Below are 26,446 nucleotides of genomic sequence, written 5' to 3'. Positions count from 1 at the left end.
AAGGCTGAACCTCACTCTCCATGTGTGAAAACTCTTGTCATTCCTCTTTCTGTGTGTGATCTCTGCACCTCATTCCTCTGAAACTTTCTTCAGTCATCCTTCCCGCCCCCGTCCTGTCTCTCTGCTCAAATCTTTCTGATATTGTGTTCACTGTAGTCCCTCTCTCAACAGTTACCCTTACTCTACACACAAAACCACCCTGTGTACTCTTTGGGGGGTTTGTTTGGAGAAGTATTGCAATTCATGTAATCCTATTAAACATCAGAAAACTGTGCCATTATCATATACAAACCACTGCCTACAAGCACAAAATCTAGTCCTAATTTGAAATGTTTAATTGTTAAGTGTACTTGTGACATACAATTTAACTGGTCTCTCTCTAAATAAGAGCATCAGTATGACAGGATCTGACCATAAGTAAGGTCAATAAAATGTTCTGTTTTAATTATTTATCAATCAGCCATAAGTTGTGCTTTATTAGAAGAGATTTCTGCCCTCTTTAGAAAATTACAATTTTGGCCAGAATAAAAGTATGTTATAATTTAATTCTTTCAGATGAACACAGGTATCATAAACTGTTGCTTTTTTCTGTCTGCTGGAAATACTCATGATTCCATTTCCATTCTATCTAATGGATACTTGTCAGAACTCCCTGTAGTTGAAGAGTATCCTTTCAAAAACAAAAACAAAAAAGAAAGGAAAAGGAAAAGAAAAAAGAAAAAGAAAAGAAAAAGAAAAAGGAAAAGGAAAAGAAAAAGGAAAAGAAAAAGAAAAGAAAAAGGAAAAGGAAAAGGAAAAGAAAAAGGAAAAGAAAAAGAAAAAGGAAAAGAAAAAGGAAAAGAAAAAGAAAAAGAAAAAGAAAAGAAAAAGAAAAAGAAAAGGAAAAAGAAAAAGAAAAAGAAAAAGAAAAAGAAAAAGAAAAAGAAAAAGAAAAAGAAAAAGAAAAAGAAAAAGAAAAAGAAAAAGAAAAAGAAAAAGAAAAAGAAAAAGAAAAAGAAAAAGAAAAAGAAAAAGAAAAAGAAAAAGAAAAAGAAAAAGAAAAAGAAAAAGAAAAAGAAAAAGAAAAGAGCCTGTAACATATTGCGGGCTATAGCTGACGCCTACCACAGTAACTGGAGGCAAAAGAATCATGAAGCAGCAGCACTACGATGCCTATAAACTATACAAAAAACACAGAAGTACGTGTTACAACAACACCCAAAAGATTTTTGGTGATAATTTTTTTAATCAAGAAGTCCAAAGTTTGTAAGGGAAGAAAAGGAAAAATGTTGTGGCTAAGTGTTCCTATGATACTTAATTTGTCAAGTTGAAAATCCACTTTATTTTGTCCATTCCTGTTGGATCTGTAGAGAACAAGTGCCTGTGAAAAAAATAAGGAACAACAAATAAAATAAAGCATGATCATTTATTTTGTGAATGTCACTACACATAAAGATGAAAAAAGGTGAAGTGTGTTGTTCATTTCATAGAATCATAGAACAGCCCAGGTTGGGAGGGACCTCAAAAGATCATCTGGTCCAACCTTTCGTGGGAAGGGGAGCCCAGATGATAATGTCTAGTACCTTGTCCAATTGCATATTGAAAACCTCCCACAATGGGGACTCTACCATGTCCATGGGGAGGTTGTTCCAGTGAATGATTGTTCTCACAGTAAAAAATTTCTTTCTTATGTCAACATGAAACCTCTCTCAGTGCAACTTGCACTTGTTGCCCCTTGTCTTCTCCATATGATCCCTGTGAAGAGAGAGACTCCATCCTCTTTGTAGTCACTGTTTAAGTACTGGAATACTGTAATAAGGTCCCGCCGAGCCTTCTCTTCTCCAGGGAGAAAAGACCTAACTCTTTCAGTCTTTCCTCATAGGATAAGTTTTCCAGCCCTTTGATCATCTTTGTGTCTCTCCTTTGGACACTCTCCAGTCTGTCTGTGTCTTTCTTGAATTGTGGGGACTAGAACTGGACACAGTAATCTAGGTTCAGCCTGACAAGAGCTGAATAGAGTCATTCTAAGGTAATGCAAATAGTTGCTGTAAATGATATGTCAGTGTTTATCAGGAAACAATAGAATGACGCTGTAGCTGGAAAAGAAACTAGAATAAAAGAATCTGAAAGGCCTAGAACAAACACAATAAAACTTCCTTATTTTATTTTACATTTTCTTACACCCTCTTGTTGATTGCTTTTTCCTTTATGCATTTATGTCCTTATAGCCTCAGAAATATTATGATTTTTTTTGTGTGACTATTTTATAACTTTATATGAACCTTCATGTTTCATTCTTTGAATCCAAATACATTGTGTGATTGTTGCTTCATAAATAAATATAATAATAAAGGTAATAGTGGTTGTCTATAAAGAACAGATCTATTTTGTCCTTACAAAGACATATAAATGTAAGTGTTGAGATGGATATGTATGCGACAAATTAAGAAAGGATTTGGATATTGCTAGTGGCTTGTAATTATGCAAACCAAATAATAAATTAAAAAAAAAACCATACAGAAAAATAGCAGGTGCATAATGGTATCCTTGAAAGGATACATTAGGAAAGCTACAACAGCATGGGCATTAAAGCACAGTAGTTTAGATAATGAAGTCAAATAAATTGTCTTCAATGTTGTACCTTCGTTGTCATCAAAGTACACTGTGATAAATGAAACAGACTTGTCTGATGGAAATCGTAAACATTTGTATTTAATAAACAGTTATTAACACTTTTATAACATTGTTGTTTTATGTTCATTACATGCTCATTGCATTACAGCAAGTTTATTTCCTGTTTCATTTCTCCACTGTCATTGTGTATTGCAAGCCTGTGCAAGACAGGTCTATTTTTTTGTTTTACAGTATAGCATGTGAGTAACGTTCAGATCTTAATGGAAGTGTCACATCATTTCCAGATCAAATTATCTAGTTTTAACAGCTAAAGACAATCAAATTAATCAGAAAAAACAGACTACAAACCAATACAAAGGTTGTGGTTCCCAAGCTGTTGACTTAAATGCATGGAGGTCATGTTTGCCAGTTATCATATTAAATGGAAGTCATAGGCTTACTGGGGTGCTCGATTAGTTATCATTAGTAGTCTATATTAGGAACATACATAAAGGTTTAAACTGCTAGGAAAGTACATAGCTCAAGTGAGTTTAATTGCACAAATAGTAACATGGATTTTTTATTTCCTCATTAGGCTATTAGATACTGAGACACAGGAACTCACAGAGGCCCAGAATATTTACTCTGATTTATAGGTAATCTTTGCCTTTGAAAAAAAGCAAAATCTTCATTTCAGAGAATTAAGGCTGGAATCTCCTACAAAACAGCATCACACCATTTTGGAAGAACCTGGACAATCATCAGGCTATTTGGCCCTATTTCTTTATATATCTCTTTTCTAACTTTCCCTCTGTGCAACTAAGCTACAGCAATGTGTCTTGCTGTTCTAGTATACTTCATAAGCACAAGCTGCCAGAAATAGGACATTGAGTCCAATTGTATGAGACTCCTAGAATATCTGTTACTCTTTAGCCTCTTCTTTCTGCGCTCCAAATACCCCCAAAAGCTGCTCATTATCTCAAAAACATTTTTTTCCAGCCTGCCATGGGATTTAAAACTACTGAATCAGGAACACAGCAATAAAGACAAAAAGATATGCAGACTTGGTGAAGTTTCTTAAAAACAATGAGACTTTAAGGGGCTAACCAGGAATATCATAAGCACATACTATAAACATAATAATGGCTTAATGCTATCAACTATAATTGTGACATCAATGGCATATATATACACACACACGTATATATACACTCACTTCTTAAATATACTTGTTTATTTTTATATTAATATTTAAATTTACATTCATATTTATATTCTTATGTTTTTTAGATTTGAGTGTTAAATGCTGTACCTCTTCCTATTCAGGCTTCCATGAGGAATCCTGCTATTGGAAACTTAACAGCTTCAAAGTCACACAAGGATACCTCTCTGACGTTATCTTTGATGCTTCTTGTTCTACAAGAAAAACTACAGAGTTTAAACTGTGGCATGGCCCATTTGCATAATTTATTGATCCTGGAGCACAGTTAGACATCTGCTATTTATTTGTCCTTGCTTTACTACTGGCCATGCACTTTTATAAATACATGCAGGTGAAGAAGATTTTGTGTCATTTGGATGGAACAAGGTGGATTCTCAAGTAAATCTTGGACAATAATTCCTCTGATGTGCATAAAAATGGGATATACTAAAACAGACTAAAGATTTTTTTCTTTCTCAGTGGAAAAAAACAAAGAATTATCTGCAGTAATATTACAAATACAGAAAAAGCATGTCTCTTTTCATGGTAGCATAACATTGTGGAAAAAACAATTTCCCAACTCTGATCAAAATAACCATCCATATTAAATAAGAATGGAAACATAATATATCTTCAATGTTTGCACATAAAAAACGAACACAAACCATTTAGAATATTAACAATCAAATTTCTGCTATGTCAGAATGCTCACTAACCAATTTCAGATTAATTCTCTTAATTGAAACTAATTCCAGTGGTACTTTAATGTTGAACAGCACATGCTCAGGACATAATTTCTTATGTAGGATTTCCCCATGAATATAAACCACCTCTATTTTAAAGTAGTTAAGAGATTAATACTCATTAAGGATTAGTGGATTTTCAAGCTTCATCTTTTATAATAAGTTTTTTTAGTTAGTTGAGTGTCAAGACCCCTGAATATTAAGCTGTCTTTCAAAGAATATTAAGCTGTCTTTCAAAGAATGATACTTTTCTTCAGAAAAGATTATTTTTGACTCTTCCAACCTCCCCTGGAGTACCAAAGCAGTACACAATCATACTAGCTCATCTATTTTCAGTGGATAATTTTCAGTATTTGAAAATCTTTATAACAGTGGCATCTTTTTTACTATTGTTACTGTAACAGATGTAAAGTTTATTGTCTGAGAAAGACAATTTCAATCTAGCATCTCCATGCAAGTGGTGAGCTGCTATAGCCACTTCATATGCAAAACAAGCTTATCTTGATTTACTGTCCTTACTTTTTTCCTCAGTTTGCCACCTGTGCTTCTTGTTATAAATCTCAACTGAAATTTCTGTTAGATTTTCAAATTACTGTTTTGTGCAAGTCCTAAAAAAATGGGGTCTTGTTCTTCATGTCTTCATGGAGCTCCAGGTCAAGAAGTAGTGTTTGCCATCCAGCATAGTTTGCTGTATATGACATTGATGATTGCATTCTACCTAGATACAACGCATACTTCGCTGTATCAAAGTGTAATTCTTACCTCACAAAGTTGCCAGTCTTTATTTGAAGTATTCAAGGTTCAGAGAATCATCACTTCCATTTCTGATTTGTTCTCACTGTTAATTGCTAACAAAATTTCTTTTGTCCCCTGTGAAGTTGTCTGTCTTCTTGTTTTCCTCAACTGAAAGTGCTTTCTGTCTAGAATTGTCTAACCATGGAGGAAATCAAACATTTTAAAAAGTCATCCTTTCCCCCAAAGTATATACAGTATATATATCATCCATATCTCTGTCTCTCTCTCTCATCTATATCTATATCATCTATATCTATATCTATATCTATACCTTATCTATATCTATAAATCTATATCTAATCTCTATCTATGTCTGTATCTATCTATATAACTTTTTATCATATGCAAAGTAAGAATTCTTAACATTTTTTCATTTTCTGCAGTTTCATTAACAGATTGCCTTCTCTAACTAGTAATGGGTTTACAGATTTGTCAGGATTTTATCACTGCAACATTTATTTTAAATGTATTACAATATATTAATAAATAACAGTTGTCTTCATAGCTTGTTCTATTAGTCACAGACTTGACATTTTAAAATAATTCACTTGGGTATTTTCAATCTTGGCATTTTCAGTCTTGTTTAAGTTGAAACAATAACACTAACTTTTGAAATTTTTAAGTTTTCCTCTGTAGGCATTATAACTGTTATTTATTAATGATTACAAAACATATGGTGTAATGAATACAAATGTCTTTAAATACAGTAATTCTATCAAGTATCAACAATAAAGCAGGTATGAAAACCGTGTTCTCACCCACTGCTGTTTGTTTATGGCTTCACAAAGGACCTGTAGTATATAGCATCAAATGTCAGTTCAGCAGTATAGATTTCCAGCTGACACCTAAGAATCTCACACAAGGCCCAGGTCATGCAGCAACTGGCAGTATGTTCTTTTCCCACAGAAAGCAGAAAATAAAAAATGAAACAAAAAAAAATACATCAAAAAACACCAGCAAACTAAAGCAAATTTACAAATACATATATACAAACATTTTCCTATGTGCATGTTTGTGTGCTTGAATGCATGTATGTACATGTATATGAAGCTCTTTGAAGTCAAGTAGACAAAATATAGTTAAACAGATCGATAACTCTATGCTATGTTGTTTGGTAAACCACTGCATATTTTATTCTGAGTGGGTGAGTGGTCTATATGAATTATCCTGTTTTTGTATTGAAACTGTACCTAACACAGAAGTTATAAATTGTGCTCTTTAAGGAAAAAAAAACAAACAAAATGTATCACTGAATGTAGAAGACAACAATGCTAAAAAAAATCTATTGAAAATATGAAGATTAGATTATTTCCTACCAGAAGAACAACATGGAAATAAAGGTGCAAATATTCTGAGAGCCCTTGGAAATGCCACATACATAATAAGAATTTTTGTGGTTTCCAAATTAAATTTTGACACCAATCTTTTCTCTGCCAAAATCAACTCTCATGTCTAAAATGAGCATCGCTTCTGAGTACATACTGTAACTTCCACATTCTTCGTTTTTGCCATAGCTTTTAGCAGTTAATGGTATTTTAAGCTTCATAGCCTGGCATTACTTATCTGAACTTTAAAGAAACTACAGCTTGAGTCTATGCATATTTCCAGTCATTTCCTTTGAAATTAATTTGGCAAAGGAGCAGATAGCTGAATAATAGTACACAGGTGAGGAATTTTTCTGCCCAAGGCTGTGCATACAGTATCTGGTGTATAAAAATCCCTTTATAAATTTTGTCATGATTTTCAGGTCTCAGGTGTCTCAAAGACCTCAAATTTCAGATCTTGTCTTCCTTGAGATATGTTAGACAACTCTCCTTGTCAGTCACCAGTAAGTGGAAGATTCTCTCTGTCCAGTATGATACTAGCTCTCAAGCCAGTCCTTGCAATGGGAAATTGTGACCTATTATCTTTTAGATACTATAAATAATATGTTGGAGCTTTTTGACACTTCTTAAGGTGTCCTAACACTCTAATGTTTGGCTTGGGGTATTCTTCAGGTGAAGGCATCTGGTTAACTGGTTGTTTTGAATTAATCTTTGTCTTTAGGCAGACAAAGAGGCAAAAAGCAAATGAAAATATTAATTTACAGCTTCCAAAACTGACAAAGCAGCTAGATTTTTTTTTCTTTTTTTCCTAACGGAAGAAGAAAATAAGAACAGAAAAGAAAAAAAAAGTTCTTGATCTATTTATACTGTAATTAATTTAATCTGAAAAGTTCACTTCCAGCAGCCACACAACTTGCAGAAGTCACTTTCCTTCCAGATATATTTCCAGAATTTTTTCCTTTTTTTGTATTCTGTGCCTCAGATTACATTAAAAAGAGAGCTATTTTTGTTGCTACATATTACATTTAGAGCTAACATTCTTCTACATTTTTTCCAGGATAACCCATCTTCTCTCCTTAAACTTATCTGCTTCTCCCCCTCCACACTCATCCTCTCAGCCCACCACTTCTTTAATGTCAATATACTAATCAAATAAATTTGTCTGTCAAAGTATAAATTAATAATTTCTTTTCTTTGGAGATGCATATACTGCTTTTTGAAACCATCTGTACTTGACTGGTCAATTAGCTCCATGATGAAAGGATAAATTAGGTAAGCAGTTTGTAATTTTCAGTATGAATTATTTCTGTCTAGTGAATCATAGAATAATTTTGGTTGGGAACGACCTTTAGAAGTGATGTAATCCAATCACTTGCTCAAAGCAGAACTAGCCTCATAGTTAGGTCACATTGCGCTTGACCCCGTGACCAGACTGGTGGTGGTTTGACTCCAGAAGAAGTAAAGTCCTGAGCTGTAGCCAGGCTGTGAACTCCTCTAGTTTCAATCTGTTCTCTGAAAACTCACAAAGAAGCAGAGTGACACAGTGAACATCAATGCATATGAGTTTGTAACACCAATCATGCGATTGACACATGAATAGCAGGTGACTTTTCCAAGACTCATTTATTAAGGAAAAAGAAAGTTGTGGGTACAAGGCATCTCTTGCATACCCTTTCTGTCTCATGTAATTTGACTACAAACCAACCACTTTATTCCATAAATATGGCAGCCTAAGTGAGCCTTCTTTGAGCTGTCCCTGCTAGGCAGCGTGGCTGCATGGCAGTGATCTCCCAATGAGCTGGAACACCTCTCAAGGTTGCTCCTCGAGGCAGAGAGACTTTCTACCAATGAGAGATCTCTGATAAGTGACCGATATTGTGCATAACCTTGTAGTATGGTAACTTTCATTTTGTCTTGGTAGCTTTGATTGATGCTAATGAAACATTATATAAATTTTGCACATAGAATCCCTTAGACATAAACTGTTGACCAAGTCTGAGACTAGGATTGGATCCAGCCACACCTAAACTCCATCAGGAGTTTAGAAAGCAAGGGAGTCTACTCTGAGCCTTGTGACTTAACAGGAGGGTCTTCCTTACTCCACTAGACATAAACCATTGTCCAAGTCTGAGACTAAAATTGGACCTACCCACACCTAAGCTTCTGTCAGGAGTTTAGAAAGCAAGGGGGTCTACTCTAAACCTCATGTCTTCCTTATTCTTTGCACCTCTGGTCTCTCTGTGAATCATTCTAACTCAAGTGTAACTCAGTTTTCCTTTGTATGATTCTTCCATGCAGTAATTAATAGAGTGAACCTTGCTATCGAACTTTATTAAGTCGCACTTTTACAACATCATAGTAAAACCACTTTTGCTGATACCTTTGTTGGTAATTCCTTAAGCATTCTAAATCCCCCACTCGCGACAAACTGGTGTGGTCGGCAGGGTTCTAAATCAGGATTTGCAACAGATGGAAACGTGAAAGTAATATATCTTAAAAATGGTAGCCAGATGCTGAATAACTGGACAAGTAGGCAAAATTCACCTCTGGAAGGGTATAAGTGCCAAATCCACTGAGGAGGAAGCTCTGCATGATGGGCTTGTTGAAGCAAAGAAATGTAATACACTAGAGACTTGAGAAGGTAGACTTCCAAGCCAGAGCAGAACAGCTACCACTGACTGACCAAGGACTCAATTCAGTTGCATATGGCCCAAAACATAGGCCATTTTTTCATTGACTGTCCTTGTTGCTCAGGGAGAGATTAAATTGTTGGAACATATGGTCATTTCAGGTGCAGGTCTCTTATATAGAGATGTGTGCAGGGTTATTACATTCTGAGAAGAAATTATTAAAAAAGGAAGAAGCCAAATATAACAGCTTATGTTCTGGGTGTGATAGCTACACTGGCTCTCCACCAGATACTCACATAACCAATGAGAAATTATATTATTTCAGTCTTGGTTTGTCAAAGTTGTGAAGGCGTAGTGTGGTGCATAAAACAAAAAGGTGCCAGTAATCAAGGTTCACCAGTTTTAATTAAAAATGAGGAATAAACAAATATCCAGTTGACAAAGGGCACACTTGGAAACCAGAGGAAGTAATTTGTCATGCCAACAAGACTGAAAACAATAAAAGGATTCATAGAAAAAGCTTGGAATGTTTTTAACTGAAAGGTGTCAAAAATTATCTGATATTTTTTAACCCTGACAAAGAAAGTGTTTAAAAGGCAAGGCTGCATATCAGTTTTCTGAATAAACACTTCAAACATGAAGTTGGAGAGTAGAAGAGAACTGTAGAATTGGAAGTATGAGTAAGGAAGCTTTGGTTTGTGGTTTTGACTTAAAAGCACTTATCCATATGTATTCCTTGGTAGGTAGTTAGAACTGAAATAAATTGTGGGTTTATGTTGCAGCCTTACCTTGTCTTTACCTTGTCCTTACCTGATGTGAGGACATTAATAATTTTGTTCCTCTTCTATGTAGCTATCTCCTTCTTGAAATTTGTGGGAATTTCATAGCATTTACGATCTCTGCCAAATTTATAATGAATCATCCAAGAGATGCAAAGACTTTTAGAAAGATAAATTGGCAAACAGGTAGCCAAAGACAGAAAATACTCACTTGCTTAGGAAGCTAGATCAAAAAGTAGAGGAATGAAATGAGAAAGGCCAAAATTCCAGTATTAAACATTGCTAATAAAATTAAAAGAAACAGCTAAATTTCTTCAGCCATAAAATAAAAATTCAGGAAGGAAAGCAGAAATGGATACAATCTCTTGTGAAAACTGGAATGAGATTAAATATAGATTTACTGTGGCTCAAAAACTGAACCTATAACTTGTTTCATTTTCTGCTAAGGATTATGATAAATAGACCAAAACAAGGAAAATAAAAATGAAGACATGTATACAGAATTCAAGCTGTTAAGATAGAGATAGATGGGTAGAAGAGCTCACTCAAATACAGATAATTGGATAAACTCTGTCCCACAACTCTGAAGTAACTGGAGCATCCTGTATCAGATGCGATGCAAAATTTAATAAATTTGCCAACTCTGAAGTGATAAAATATGAGTGAATAGGCAGAAACACTGTACCTAAACTTGAGAAACATGACCACAAAGTGATCCGAAAGTTGATAAAACTATTCATCTGAGTCCAGTAATGTGAATAACATCTCTGCCAGGTCTTGACTGGCTGCAGCAAGACTTAGGTCCAATTACTAAATATCCAGCTCAAGTCCTCAAACAGAAACCTGAGAACTTTAAAGGGAACTGACTGGATACCCAATGAACTATACTTTTCCATTTGCAAACAGAGAATCAAATGGCTTACAAAATAGTTGTTCTGTCTCTTCTCATTGAAGGAAGAGAAGGAAAAGACAGAGTAACAGAGAATAGGATAGTACATACTAAAACAATCAACAAGCTACTCAGCTTGCCTGGTATTCAGACGAGGTGTTGGCTCATAAACAAAAAATTAGAAGAAGTAGGCATGACACGAGTGTTAAGCACTCATATATTTCTATATCTTTTCTTTCTTCAACCTATAAGGAATATTTTTGGGGTATATTCAGATAGGAAAACAAAACTCAAAACTTTTTATTCAGTTCAGATTGACTTAAACATTTGATGGACAATTTTTTCCAGCTTCGCTCCAAAGGCACAGAATTGTGTTGTTCTGTACATTGTTTTCTTAGTTCTTTTCTCTACAGACCCTTTTGTGAGTACTTGCCATAGTTTGAAGTCAGGAATTCACTATGAAATTAAAAATAATTTATAAAAAGTTTGTATCAATGAATAATTTCACATTATACATAAACTCTTCTTTAAAAGCAGGAATATCAAACCAATATTCACTGTCTTAACTATCAGTCTGTGTTAAAAATCTTAGAAATAGAATTACTATTTGGAAATTCTTTGTCTCAGATCTTGCCTAGCTTCCAACATTTCCAACTCATGGAAGCAACCTTAATTTTGGCATTTCATAACTCTCTACTGCTTTGATTTTTTATTTGTTGATAACAAAGTAGGAACACAGAAATTGCATCGTGTGGTATCGTATCAAGATCTTCATTTTTAATCAACAGGATAAGAAACTTTATACCTCTTAGTAATGGAGTATAATATATAGTATAGGAGTATCTTAGTTCATACCATTGCTGTAAATAATTGCTGGCTATACTTACATTGCTAAAAGAGGTGCAGGGACAATACCTTGCTTCCAAACCAAGCAGCGCAGAACAGTTCACATCCTTGCTTAGACCACATTCCCTTTGGTGGATTTGTTTTAAACAGAACTCTCTGTAGCCACCAAAACCTGACGTGAGTAGTAAAATTACAGTGAGACACTGAATGATCAGGGAGAGAGTTCTTGAACTCACACTGGTCCTCTTTTATTTAGCTCTATATGTTGAACCATAGAACAGGAGCTTGTTCTGGTGTGGGCTCTCCATGAGAGAGAGCAGGGCGCATCCATCTGCTCTGGCATGGGGTCCTCCACAGGCTGCAGGTGGATATCTGCTCTACCATGGACCTGCATGGGCTGCAGGGGGACAGCCTGCCTCACCATGGTCTTCACCACAGGCTGTAGGGGAATCTCTGCTCTGGTGCCTGGAGCACCTCCTACCCCTCCTTCTTCACCGACCCTGGTGTCTGCAGAGTTGTTTCTCTCACATATTCTCATTCCTCTCCCACAGCTGCTGTTGCACAGGTTTTTTTTCCCCTTCTTAAATATGTTATCCTAGAGGCGTTACCACCATCGCTGATGGGCTCAGCTTTGGCCAGCCGTGGTTCCGTCTTGGAGCTGGCTGGCATTGGCTCTGTCCAACATGGTGGCAGCTTCTGGCATCTTCTCACAGAAGCCATCCCTGCAGCTCTCCTGCTACCGAAACCTTGACATGTAAACCCAATACAAAGATTAATCATTTATTAGATATTTAGAAGGGTTCGTATGAAGAATGAAGCTGAACTGAGAATCAAATTAGGATACGTTGCCATGCCTGATATTTATATGCTATTAAGTCATATGGCAAAAATGTTCCTAAGTACGTAGTGAATGCCTAACTTTATACTATGGCAGGTAGCAGCCTTTTGAGCCAACTCTAGTTGGAAGGCAGTTCCAGAGCCTTACTAGTTTAATGTTAAAAGCATTCTTCTAATTATGAGCCTAAATTGATTCATGGTCTGTCTGTATAAAGTGATTCATGATATAACAATCACTTTTTGAGTGCCTACTTTATGCTACCTGATTTTTCAAGATGATACACACAAACTCAATGATATATAATGAGTACAGTCTAAAAGATGAACACTAAAGAGTACTTACAGACTGTACTGAGTAGGCCATCCCTTCCTTTTCTAACTTCCTACTAGATCCCTCAAGAAATTCCTTGAAAAAATTATGCTTCCCAAATGTAACAGTACTCCAAGTAAACACTCAAGCAAAGATTCAGCTAAGGGCAACCTCTCTAAATGCTCTATATTTTGTTGCTCTTTCATGTTGAGAAAAAAATAAAGTATTGGGTTAAGATTAAATATTTTTTTTTAAATTCATTATGCCTCCCTTTTGAGGTTATAGTGTCAATTCGCTAATTGCAGTGATTCTATGATATTTCCTGAAAAAGTTAAGTTGGTTTTTTTCAAGGCGCTTTTTTTTTTCCAGATTTGTAGCAGGTGTGTTTGTTCTGTAGGAAAATGTATGGTTGAATTTCAATGATAGATAGATAGATAGATAGATAGATAGATAGATAGATAGCACAATATCATTTTAAACCATTTTATAAAAATGATATGTGTCCTGGTTTCAGCTGGGATAGAGTTAGTTTTCTTCTTAGTAGCTGGTAGAGTGCTCTGTTTTGGATTTAGGATGAGAATAATGTTGATAACACACTGAGGTTTTGTTCTTGCTGAGCAGAGTTTACACTAGTCAAGGACTTTTCATCTTCTTGTGCTCTTCCAGGTGCATAAGAAGCTGGGAGGGAGCATAGCTAGGACAGCTGACCCAGACTGGCCAAAAGGCTATTCCATACCATATGACATCATGCCCAGTATATAAGCTGGGGGAAGAAGAAGGAAGGGGGGGACATTGGGTGTAATGGCGTTGGTCTTCCCAAGTAACTGTTACTCGTGATGGAGCCCTGCTTTCCTGAGGATGGCTGAACACCTGCCTGCCGATGCGACATAGTGAATGAATTCCTTGCCTTGATTTGCTTGTGCACATGGCTTTTGCTTTACCTATTAAACTGCCTTTATCTCAACCCATGAATTTTCTCACTTTTGCTCTTCTGTTTCTCTCCTCCATCCCACCAGGGGGAGGGAGTGAGCGAGCAGCTGTGTGGTGCATAGTTGCTGGCTGCGGTTAAACCACAACAATATACAATATAATTTTATACCAAATCAAATGTATATGCACAATAATCAGATAAAGAAAAATGATTAAAAAAAAGGGTTAATCTAATGTATTATTGCCTGCCCACTAGAAACATGTCCTTTGTAACCCTACAGATATGTTTCAATTGCCTCTAGTTCTGAGAGTGTTTTGGTATTCCATGACCCAGGGAAAGATAAGACTAATACTCTGCATCCATCCATATTACACTGATTTTTGGTTTTATTAAGGAATAAGATAGGCACAGTTAGAAAAATAATATATTCAAAGAGTTGAAGACTGAATCTTTGGCTATTGTCTGAGGTTATATTAGGACACCACTGTTCTTTTGAAGGTGCTTTGAAACAGAATAACTGTTGTCAAGATCCCCTTGCAAAGGGCAGTAATTAAGTTCAGCAAGACGTTGCTGGTGATCCTATTTTTTCCCCAGATCTTTTCACATTTCATAACATGGGTACAAGAGTTTTCACAATAGGATCAGAGCAGTAAAATCAGTCATTTTATGTAATGCTAGAAATATTCAGACATTTCTTGTAATGACCAAACGGACAAGTACCGAGTAGGGTGGGATAATGATTTCTTTACCTCTGCTGGTGATGCCCTTTTTGATGCAACCCAGCATCCTATTGGCCTTCTTGGCTGCAGCAGCACACTGTTCACTCATGTTGAGCTTCCTAGATACCTTTTAGATACTTGTAAAATTAATATAGAGCAGAGTCATTCTATAATGATCTCCATTAATCCCGACATATTCAGACAGGCAAATTTACTTTCATAATATTAGAATGCCAGATGGAGAAAACCTGTCTGGTCTCAAGTTTGGTCTTTCATAAAGTATAGTAAAGTGGGACTATAGTTTATGAAATCACTTTGTAAATTTCAAAAATAAACACCTGACATCAGATTTGCTGTTCAATACATAAAAATTTGTTTTTCCAGAAATACTAAAGATTTACCAATTTGGATGTCTTCAGCTAATTTACCTTTTTTTTTTCTTTTTTTTTTTTTTAATATGGGCATTTGTAATATTTAGAGAAAAAAAAAAAGGTACAGTACCTTCAAGTTATGAAAAAAAATGCCATTCTTTGAAACAGAAAGCTTGTTTCAAAAGCTATATATTCTTACCAAGGTAGAAACTTTCACAACAAGATATAGAAGTAATGGTGTTTGAATGTAAAATTTCAGGGGTAACATACACAAAGTATAATATATCTAGAAGTATATTCTATATCTATTCTATCAATATAATCTTCGTACAGCCTTACTGTGGTCTCTGGAACAGTCTTAAGCCACCTGAGTACCCTTTGTTTACCTTTCCCTGCCTAACAGACCTACCCAGGCTTGGACCTAGAAACATTTCCCTTTTAACCGCACCTTAGGGAGCCACTTAAACCACTGGACCTTCTGCAACACTGACTCTCACCAGCCTGTTCAACTCACTTACATTGGTCTGGAGGACATTGTCATAATGGGTCTGGTGACTAGTGCCATCCATTACAGGATGAAACATGATTTTGATGGGAAAATTAGACCCCAGAATGACGGGGATTGCACAATTAGGTTGGCTTTATTCTCCAAATTAAATGACTTCTATACCTAGGTGTCCTGGTGTCAGCTGGGATAGAGTTAAATTTCTTCTTGGTAGCTGGTATGGGGCTGTGTTTTGGGTTTAGGATGAGAACAACATCGATGATACACTGATGTTTTGGTTCTTGCTAAGTAGTGCTAAGTAATTGCTAAGTGGCGCTCACACTGGTCAAGGACTTTTCAGCTTCCCCTGCTCTGCCGGATGCACAAGAAGATGGGAGGGGGCACAGCCAGGACAGCTGACTCAGACTGGCCAAGGGGCTATTCCATACTACATGATGTCATGCTCAGTATATGAGTGGGGGAAGTTGCCCAGAGAGCGGCAACGATTGCTTGGGGGACATGCTGGGCATCGGTCGGCAGGTGGTGAGTAATTGTACAGTATGTCGCTTGCTTTGTATTGCTATTGTACTATTTTTACTTGTTTTTGTTATTATTGTTATTATTGCTATTACTACTGTTCTATTTTTATTTTACTTTAGTTATTAAACTGTTCTTATCTCAACCCATGAGTTTTCTGCTTTTGCCCTTCCGATTCTCTCCCCCATCCCACTGGTGGGGGAGTGAGCGAGCGGCTGCATGGTGCTTAGTTGCTAGCTGGGGTTAAACCATGACACTAGGTTACTTTGAATTTTTATGGGAATGAAATTGTTATGAACCAGAAAGAAGTGTGCATATATATATGCATAGATACATATGCATACATGTTTATAATTTACATTAATTTTTATTTTTCATTCCTACATTGTTGCTACTTGAAAGGATGGTATGAGAGACAAATGTAAATGCATAAAAAAGATTTGCTATTTTATTTCCTCTTCTAGTTGTAGTCATACAGTGTGTGTAGTCAACAATGTCATACAGCGCTTCACTCCAGGTGACTTAATTTCTACCTGAAAGATCACATTTTCACAAATTCCAGCAATAGTTTGATGGGTGTATGAGTTAGTCAAAGAAAAGGGAGGAGACAAAGGGCACTGTACCAGGATATAGGCTAGGAAGTTCAGATAGCCAAATAGTGAATAGAATAGAACTAAAGGCAGGTATATAAACACCTAATACCTATTTAATAGCTTCTCATCTATCCTTCCTTCCTTCGAGCTATCCATATTTCATTCATCAACATACCACATCTCTACATCTGCTTTTCACAAATGTTCTAAAATTCGTATTGACAGCAACTTTTCATGGGCATCTTAAGGACTCTTAGACCTAGGTTACACATTATTGCATTTGTTATAGTGTATCTGATTTATAGATTGGTTATCATCTGAAAGCAAAAATCATGAATGCTAACTCAACCAACAAACAATGAAACAAAAACTAAAACCAATAAAACAACAAAAAGAAAAGTAAGATCATAACCAACAAATATCTGACAAAGTTTTGTATTTCACTGTAGCACACCTAACTGTATTACAGTGTTCTCTACTAAAGTACAGTTTCCATATTGAAATGTTCCCTCATCTCAAAAAAACAAACAAAAGTTGTTCACTAGCCTGGAAATTTATAAGTAAAAAATCCGATCCAAAAATCCCGTTGTTAAATCCAACAGTTAAAAATTCAGTCCAATTCCAATCTTTTTTTTTATCTTCCTGGCCTTTTGCTGGACTTGCTCCAGTATGTCCTTATCTCTTTTGTACTGGGTTACCCTGAACTGGACACAGCACTCCAGATGTGTCTCACCAGTGCTGAATAGGGAGTAAGGACCACTTTTCTCCACCTGCTGGCAACTCTTCTCGTAATGAAACCATGGAGGCTGTCAACCCTCTTAGCTGCAAGGGCAAATTGCTGGCCCATGATCAACTTGTTGTCGACCAGGACACCTAAATAATTTTCTGCAAAGTTGCTTTCTAGCCAGTAAGCTCCCAGCCTGTAGTGCTGCATAAGTTATTTCTCCCCAGGTGCCAGACTTAGGATTTCCCTTTGCTGAATTCCACGAGATTCCTGTTGCCCCATTTCCCCAGCTCATTGAGGTCCCTCTGAATGGCAGCACACCTACCTGGTGCATCAACCACTCCTCCTAGTTTTGTATCATCTGAAAACTTGCTGAGGGTGCGTGCTCTGTTCCAGAATCCAGGTCATTAATGAAGAGGTTAAACAATATTGGACCTAATATTGACTCCTGGAGTATTCCACTAGTAGCAGGCTTCTAGCTGAACTTTGTGCCACTGATCACCACCCTTTAAGCCTGGCAGTTCAGCCAGTTCCAGTCCACCTTTCTGTCCCCTTATATAGCCTATACTTCATCAGTCCATCTATGAAGGTGAGACAGTGTCAAAAACCTTACTAAAGTGGAGATAAAAAGAAAAAAAAAAATAATCCACTGCTCTCCTCATATCCACTGAGCTAGTAATTTCATCATGGAAGGTTATCAGGCTGCTCAGTCATGATTTCCCCTTTGTAAACCCATGTTGGCTGTTTCCAATCACCATCATGTCCTTTGTGTGTCTAGAAATGTTTTCCAGGATTATTTGCTCTATCACCTACCCAAGGACTTAGGTGAGGCTGACTGGCTTGTAGTTGCCCAGATCCTCCTTCTTGCCCTTCATGAAAATAAGAGTGACATTTGTTTTCTTCCAGACCTTAGGAACCTCACCCAATCACCATGGCTTTTCAAAGATAATTGAGAGTGGCCTTGCAATGACATCAGGCAGCTCCCTCAACTCTTATGGGTGCATCCCAAGTTGAGATCATTTCCTTGTGAACATAGCTAAAAAAATAAATAAATAAACTTGATCAGTGTATCACACAAAGAAGCTAAGCATTTAATACAATTTACTCTGGACTGAAATCTTTTCTTACATCTTCATTAAACAATATTCAATCTCAACAGTTTAAATCCAATTGTGCACTTGCACCCAGAACAAAACCAGAGTTCAAAGTTGCTGTGGTTTCCTAGCAAAGGAGAAATAATTGAAATTAGATGAGCTTCAGAGAACTGATGATTTGACAAGGTTTTTGTTTATTTGTTTGTTTGTTTGTTTGTGATTATTAATGGAACGACCCCCTTTCTTACACCACCCAAAGGATTTCAGGTGCTGTGGTCAGCGCGCTGCAGTAGCTAACTCTGAGATGGACTGTTTTGACGGCCCCTCCTCAGCCCTCTTCTCGGGTTGAAGGAGCTCAGTCCCTGACACTTCAGTTTTACATGTGATCTGCTTGCCTCCCACCTGCTTATGGCATCTGACAGAAAAGGTGTTGTTCATTCAGCTGCTGCAGCTGGGAAATTTATGGTGCAGACCCAGCATACTGGGATCTGTCTGTCTGCTCTCACAATATGGTACTTCGCTGCTTCCAGTTTTTTGATGCTGAAGCAGTGTTGTTGCCAATGGCAACCACAGCCTGCTATTAACATGCAGCCATTATGTTGCAGAAGTATTGAACACCAGATGAAAATGCTATTCAGTCGTAATTTGTAAACAATATATAGCACGAACATCACCAAGGAAGATTTTCTAGGAGAAAAGAAGGATTTAGAAGCCAAAACCATTCTGGACTTTGTCAGGCTTAAATTGTCAGACATAAAAGCACACACATAGGAAAAATATGTTAATTAACATTATAGACTATGTAGAATTTTTAGAAATTCAGAAGGAGTCTTAAATATCCAAACTTCATTTTATCATTTAACTTTGGACTAATTAAACACCAACAAAATTATATCAAGCAACTGCTATGAAATGCTTTTTAATAATTCTCCTGCTACAGGTAGTCACATCATAACTGAATGTCAACCCATCATTAGGGACTGGAAAAAAAGTAATTTCCCTAATAGAGAAATTAACTAAAATGCCACAGAGTGTTGTTGGGATTTTTTAACTGATCATGTTGAAGTCACTGATTGTACAAAACCAGCCTCAGTGGGATAGAGAAAGGTTGATAAATTTTGCAGTAACAATGTCTCATAAACTGCTTTTTGATTTGGGGAAACTAAATTTTAATCAGTGGTAACAGACAGAAGTCTAAACCACTAACAAAATACATGTTTGGAAGTTTTTTGAATAATCATGAGAATGATAGAATGGCAGAAAGGCAATGAGTTGAGCCATCTAAATTACTTCAAATCTAGGCCAAAAATTAAACATATCAGAACATTCTTCTATACTTCAAAACTTAAAAAAATATTTCAGCCAGACTAATTGCATGTTTCCCCCTATTGATCAGGTTTCTTGTGATTTTTTAATATTTTAATATTTTTATCCTTTCAAATGGAATTATGTGAGATAAAGACTAACCTTGACAGCTCCACTAGGTACATTTATGAAATATTGAACATCTGGGGTCAGAAGAGTCAACTGTTGCAAAATGTTGTTCTATTTACTTCAATGGAGATATGTTTATTTTCACCTGCCGTAGAAAAAAAAAAAGAATACAATTCATCTGTCCTTAGGTAGGCAGCCAGGGCCTTTAGGCACTAAGCCATTCTCTCCAATTCCTCTCACTTACCTCCATATTCACCAGACTTATGCTGATATTCACTCAGGGCTTACAATTGAATCATGTTAGAAACCATAAGAATAGGTACAAGAGAACATAGCCAAGACGCTACATAACTGAACTTCCTATTTGTGTCTAACTTCCAAAACTTTATCTATGGGGTCAGAGTAGGCAATGTATCAGCTTTATGATCTCCTCTGGCCTGGACTCACTCTTCATCGTATCTCTGGACCTGCATGTGACCCCCAAAGTCAGTGTCTTGGCCACTGACTCCATCATTTCTATCAGATAATCCTTAGCCTTGAGGATTTAGATGGAATTAATCAACATACTTGGCAAATACTGCTCTTAGTTCATCATCTTGCACAAATACCAGGTCACCAGAAGTTGGAGTTTGTACACATTCTTCTGATGAGTTGATGTTCCCAGAATACTGCAGGTCATATATGCACATCCTTCAGAATCTCCCAAATATACCACTGTGTATTTCTCACAGTTGTGGACCTATGCCATGAAAATATTGATCATCTGGAGTGACTGTTTTACTTTGCAGACCAAATTTGGAGAAGCACTTCTAGGGTCTGTGCACAGGTTCTGTAGTTCTGTCCCAACCTGGCCTTAGCACCTAATTCTTCCATGGTGACTGTTTTCCTCAGTAAGAAGTAAAACCTCTGTCAGCCTCTCTCTGCATGTGACCATCCTCCTCACAATCCAGGTAACAGCATGCCAACCGTAACTACTATGACAGGTTGGTTCAGATAAAGGCAATGTGGTCTAAGGAATGCAGAGCATTCCATGTTCTCTTACAGTTAACAGAAGTAATCAGAATAATAGCAATTCTGGTTTTTTTTACACATCAGTTCTCCTGAAAGACGAGTCTAGAACAATTTTCCTGTGGAATTCTACATGTCAGTGCACTTCTCACTTCAGCATCTGTCTGTTACACAGCTTTTGGGTAGGTCTGGTTTTCTGGGGCTTAGCTGAATGAAGTTTAGGTAAATTAAGCTTTCTGATTCATATTATGTGCTTGAGAAGGCCCTTGAATGCATCCAGAGGAGGACAAAAAAGCTGGTGAAAGGGCTGGAAGGAATGTCCTATGAGGAGCAGCTAATGACTTTGGGTTTGTCAAGTTTGGAGAAAAGGAGGCTGAGAGGTAATTTCATTGCTCTCTGCAGGTTCCTGAGGAGGGGAAGAGGTGCTGATCTCTTCTCCCTGGTATCCAGTGATAGGACACATGGGAATGGCTCAAAGCTGCGCCAGGGAGGTTTAGACTGGACATAGGAAACATTTCCTTATTGAGAGAGTGGTCAAACACTGGAACAGGCTTCCTAGAGAGGCAGTCGATGCCCCAAGCCTTTCAGTGTTTAAAAGGCATTTGGACAATGTCAATGTCCTTAACAACATGTTTTAACTTTTGGTCAGCTCTGAAATGGTCAGGCAGTTGGACTAGATGATCGTTGTAGATCATCTACCGACTGAAATAGTCTTTCCTCTCCTCTCCTCTCCTCTCCTCTCCTCTCCTCTCCTCTCCTCTCCTCTCCTCTCCTCTCCTCTCCTCTCCTCTCCTCTCCTCTCCTCTCCTCCCCTCCCCTCCCCTCCCCTCTCCTAATACATATAAGACTGGGTCTGTGATGCCTAAAACACTGATTTTTATCATTTGTAACTGACTGAATGGAAAAAAGGTGGATGAGGAGTATGGAGGCTGTAGGAAATTATTTCAAATCTTACTGAAAGTAATTGTCTGAAAGTATGAGAGTTAACAACTGACACATCAAAGGAGTCTCTGGAAGCCATCATGGTGGCAGCAAAGGGTGAATGAGAGGTGGATTCCTCTGATCTGAACCTGGACTTCAAACTTTAACTTGTCATTAAAATTCTGGGTGGTGTAAAAAGTTATGGTTACTGTTTGCAGGTCAAAGTCCAAAGAGCATTTGACTACGTAATTTTTTTTGTTCAAGATTAAGTTATTTTATGGAATAAAATAATGCTAGAATTACTCAATAGCATTAAAGGTGTGAAGAAAGCCTGAAGAATAAATGAGGGAGCATATGACACTAAATTGGGATCTGTTAGGAGTTACATATGCACAACTAAAAAGAGGATATAATTTCTACTGATTTTGAAAGAAATGGACAACCAGGAGAGTTGACCATAATGCTCATATAAGAAGCTGTATGTTCTGAGGTCTAGATGTTGTGAAATTATAGAAGGCTATAGAGAAAGCAGCTGCAAAGTTAAAAGGATTAGGGATAAAGGTATTGTTTAAGTTTTCAGCAGGTGCATAGTCATGAAAGTAGAAGATAAACCACCTAGTGATGACAGAGATAAATCCATGAACAAATGCAGGGTCAAAAATAATACAAAGGTTAGAAAAATATCAAAGCTGATAGGAGAATATCACCAAGAAGAAAAATACAGAACATTGAAACATGGTTTACTTTGTTCTTTGATACTAAAAAATAATGATATCATATTTCTAGCTGATACTGGAAATATCAAGTAAGGGCAAAGTGGTAAGCTCCAAAGGGAATAACCTTACCCGTTTGGAAAATTAAAGAAAATGTATATCTCTCTGATTATAAAATTCTCATTATATTGCCTAGTTTCACTTTAGTCTGTTAGGGATCTTGCTGAAATTATGCCTCTTCTATAGCCTTTGAAATAAAAAGGAAACTCATAATGGGATTAAATGCAGCATGGATTCGCTAAAGTTTTTTGAAAAATGTTAAAGCAATACAAAAAGATAACTCATTCTCTTTGATAAACTATTTTCTAGACAAGAGAATTGTATTAGGTTTCATTTACCTGGACTTCAATAAATAGAAACAGTACCAGATGGAAATTATCAGCCAATGCAAAGAAAATGAAGATTTGTACTAGGATAACAGGTTATGAAAAGAACTATTTGAAATGGTGTTGTCAATGTGTAATGACAAAGAGGAAACTATCAGAATTGAATGAGACTAACTTTGGAATTCCTGAAGAACAAGAAGATGATGGACAGCTATTATTTAATCGTTTTATTTTTGTTTTGTTTTGTTTTATTTTTACTGAATTACATCTATTGACAATTTTAAGTTGGGAGACCATTGTGAAAAGTGAGGACTAATGAAATACACCACAAAATTCTGAATAATCTTGAGGAGTAAATCAGATTAAATTTAAGAGCATGAACTCAAAATGGTCTGAAAATTGGAGTTCACATGAGTTTTGACATTTTCAATTGGAAATGAAGAAGAGAAAAAGACTCAAGCCACCCATCTCTTAGTACAGAGTGGGATTTAGCTCAACTAATGTTAGATGGCTACATTTTAGATGTTTATATCAGAGTTGATCATCCCAAACTCCTTTTGCAGTCAGCAAAGAGAAACAGGCACTTTTAGTAAGTGAGTACTGCAAACTGTTTTAGGCATCTGCCTTGGGATGACATGAATTGTGCCCTGAGAAGTGCTTGCCTCTGTGAAAGAAGAATAAACTTCTACCTAAGTTGTAAAAAAAAAAAATAAAAAAAAAAATGTTCTTTCAGGCAGGAGAATGCTGTTTTGGTTGACTATGACATACCAACAGATGTGACAATGAAAATGGCAAACGCAATCTTAGGATGTATTGAATGAGACAGTAGAAACCCAGCAATATACTGAACTTCTTAAATGCACAGATGAGATTTTATCTGAAATACTCTGAACAGAGTTCCCATGATAAGAAAAGTGAGCTCTAACTGCAAAATGTGTCACAAAGTATCAATCTATAGGTACACAAGAAAAAAAGGAAGAGATATTTAAGACAAAAAACAACACTGGCATGTAGAATCATAAATTGATGATGTATATTTTTAGGGTGGAGATTAGAAGAGCATTTCTAACCATCAGAAGATTGAAGTATACAACTTTTTAAAAGAATAGTTGGATCAGAACAAACTCTAATATGAAACTTCATCAGTTTATGAAATGGATTATAGCATGTATTGAAAACAGGCACTTGACTTGATAGTCCAAGAAATCCAATCCTGTTAAAGTCTCTGATATTGTATTAAGGAAACTATTGTTTTGTGAAATATTTCAACAAGGACAAATCTGTGCCTGCAGAGACAATGTGAAAAAAAATACTTTTGCAAATGTTAATGCCTTATAAAGAAAGGGCTTAAGTAGGGAAAATTATATAAAATTGGCTGCAAACTAGAAAAAAACTCACAATGTTATCAAATTCTGGGAGCATTCACATCTGAAAGAAAAGTGGAAGTGAAGCTTCATGATTCAGTCCCATTCCTAATTAAAAAACATGATTGCTGTCTTTTATAATGAAAAGCTAATTTCTCATGGATTGTTTAATTTTTTTTTACCCAAAGTTAAATACTAGTTAGTAAATGTTGAACGTATTTGTTAATAAGCAGGATTTTCAATTTACCTTTTAATACCTTTTAATGTCATACTATAATTTAATTGCAAACATAAATGATGTGCAATAATTAGTAATACGGAGAGCTGGAATAGAAGGTTGAAATTTTTTTACTGAAATTTGCCATTTAAAAGGTATATAATGTGGGATTCTGTGCCACACTTTGGGGACCTAAATTTAGGCAGTAAATGAACCTAGCAGGATAGTGTTCAAGTTCAGAACACCTATATTTAGGTGTTTATATGTAAATTTCTGTACATAAGCTAGGTGTCTAAGTTGCCATGGAGACCTATGGAGATTTAATCAGTACAGTGAATGGATCCTAGAGAGCTATTAAGCCCAAAGCCTTTAGGAGTGCCACTCCTAACCCACACATACAAGTAATGCCATTTAAGAAACCCTAGGGCATCTGACACAAGATGTAGAGCAGCAGCTATGTGGAATATGCTGACACATTTCAAATGGCATTAGATGCCTAGTGTGAGCACCAGAGTTGAGCCCTTAGGGTACTTAGCTAGACAGAGTCAGTTTCTGGAGGTGCATGTCTCCTTCTGTCCTTATGTAGGGGAACATAGGTGATTCCCTATATGATGGGATGGGATGGGATGGGATGGGATGGGATGGGATGGGAAAGAAAGGTGAGGCAGGGCAAGGCAAGGAGAAAAGACTTCAGACAGTAGTCGGGGAGACTTCCCAGAATGTGGTGAATAAATGTTAAAAAGAAGAATTAGGAAGGATTGCTCACTTTTTGATGTGAAACACTGTGATGGACTCACTGAACTTATCAGATCAGCAATTTTTAATAACAAAGGAAGTTTTGTTTGCAACACAGGTATAAGCTATGAAATTTATTACCACAGGAGGCAAGGAGCCAAAATTGATGGAAGCAATTCATGGAAGAAATTTACTTGAAAGTTAGTAAGTATAATGAAGTACATACAATGTCCAGCTGGGTAAGCTACCTGTCCTACAGTAACTAAGAGCCCGCTGAAGTTTCACAAAAAGAAGAAAGAATTGTAAGTAGAAGGTTATGAATTCTGGTGCTCCCTCACTACTGTTCTTTAGAGGAACTTTTACTTGCATGTTATACCAGCCCTTAATCCACTGACACATGTTATGTCAGCTTCTCATCCTATCCCAAAGCCTGTTTTCCAGAGCTAAGGAAGGACTCCATCCTGACTTTCTGTTGAATTCATTTGGCCATGTGACATGATCACTCATTGGAGATACTCTGAGAGGACAACAAACTCCATCCTGTTATTCCTTCACCTTTTTTGTTTCAGTCTTCATTCTCACAACTTTTCTCACTTGTTTTCCTGCTCACTTTGTAGATGCTGTTGATGTAATTTCTAATCTACGTTTCTGTTTTACCATACCCCTTACCCTCTACACACACACATACACACATACACGCCCAGAGGTATAAGTCCTTGCTTTTCTTTTCCATTTGGTTTCCTCATTGTTCTTACACCCATATCCTCCTTGCTGTTCAAAAAAGCAGAAACAAATCAAGCAAACAGCAGTACCATCAAGTTGTGTATAAAATGAACCTAAGTAACCATGTAATTATTCTCACTCTATTGCCGCTGCTCTTTATTGCTCTCACTTATTGTGTCATCTTTCATATTGTAAGACTGTAGGCTCCTTGGGGAAGGGACTGCATCATTTATTTTCTCTTTGAAGTACCTTCACCACCTCAGGCACTTTGCAAGTAACAAATAATAATAATAACCATTAATCAGGTAATGGGATCAGTAGAAAGCACCAGTCTTTGGCAATTAAAATCTTAGCAACAGTAGGCAGGTTCCTACTTCAGAATTTAGAGAGCCTTTTCTTTCTGCTCCTTTCTAATTAAGAAGCCAACTTGCTTTATCCAACATAAAATACAGGATCTCTCAAGTGGCCTTTATTTGCCTTTAATTTTATTTTTTTTCTTTCAGACTGAAAGGATGAGTGAAATCTACAATCCTTATGTCTAAGTG

Source organism: Nipponia nippon, unplaced genomic scaffold (genome assembly GCF_047370975.1).
Source record: "Nipponia nippon isolate SJK-2023a ecotype South Korea unplaced genomic scaffold, ASM4737097v1 scaffold_2, whole genome shotgun sequence".
Classification (NCBI taxonomy): Eukaryota; Metazoa; Chordata; class Aves; order Pelecaniformes; family Threskiornithidae; genus Nipponia; species Nipponia nippon.
This window is presented reverse-complemented; position numbering follows the sequence as displayed.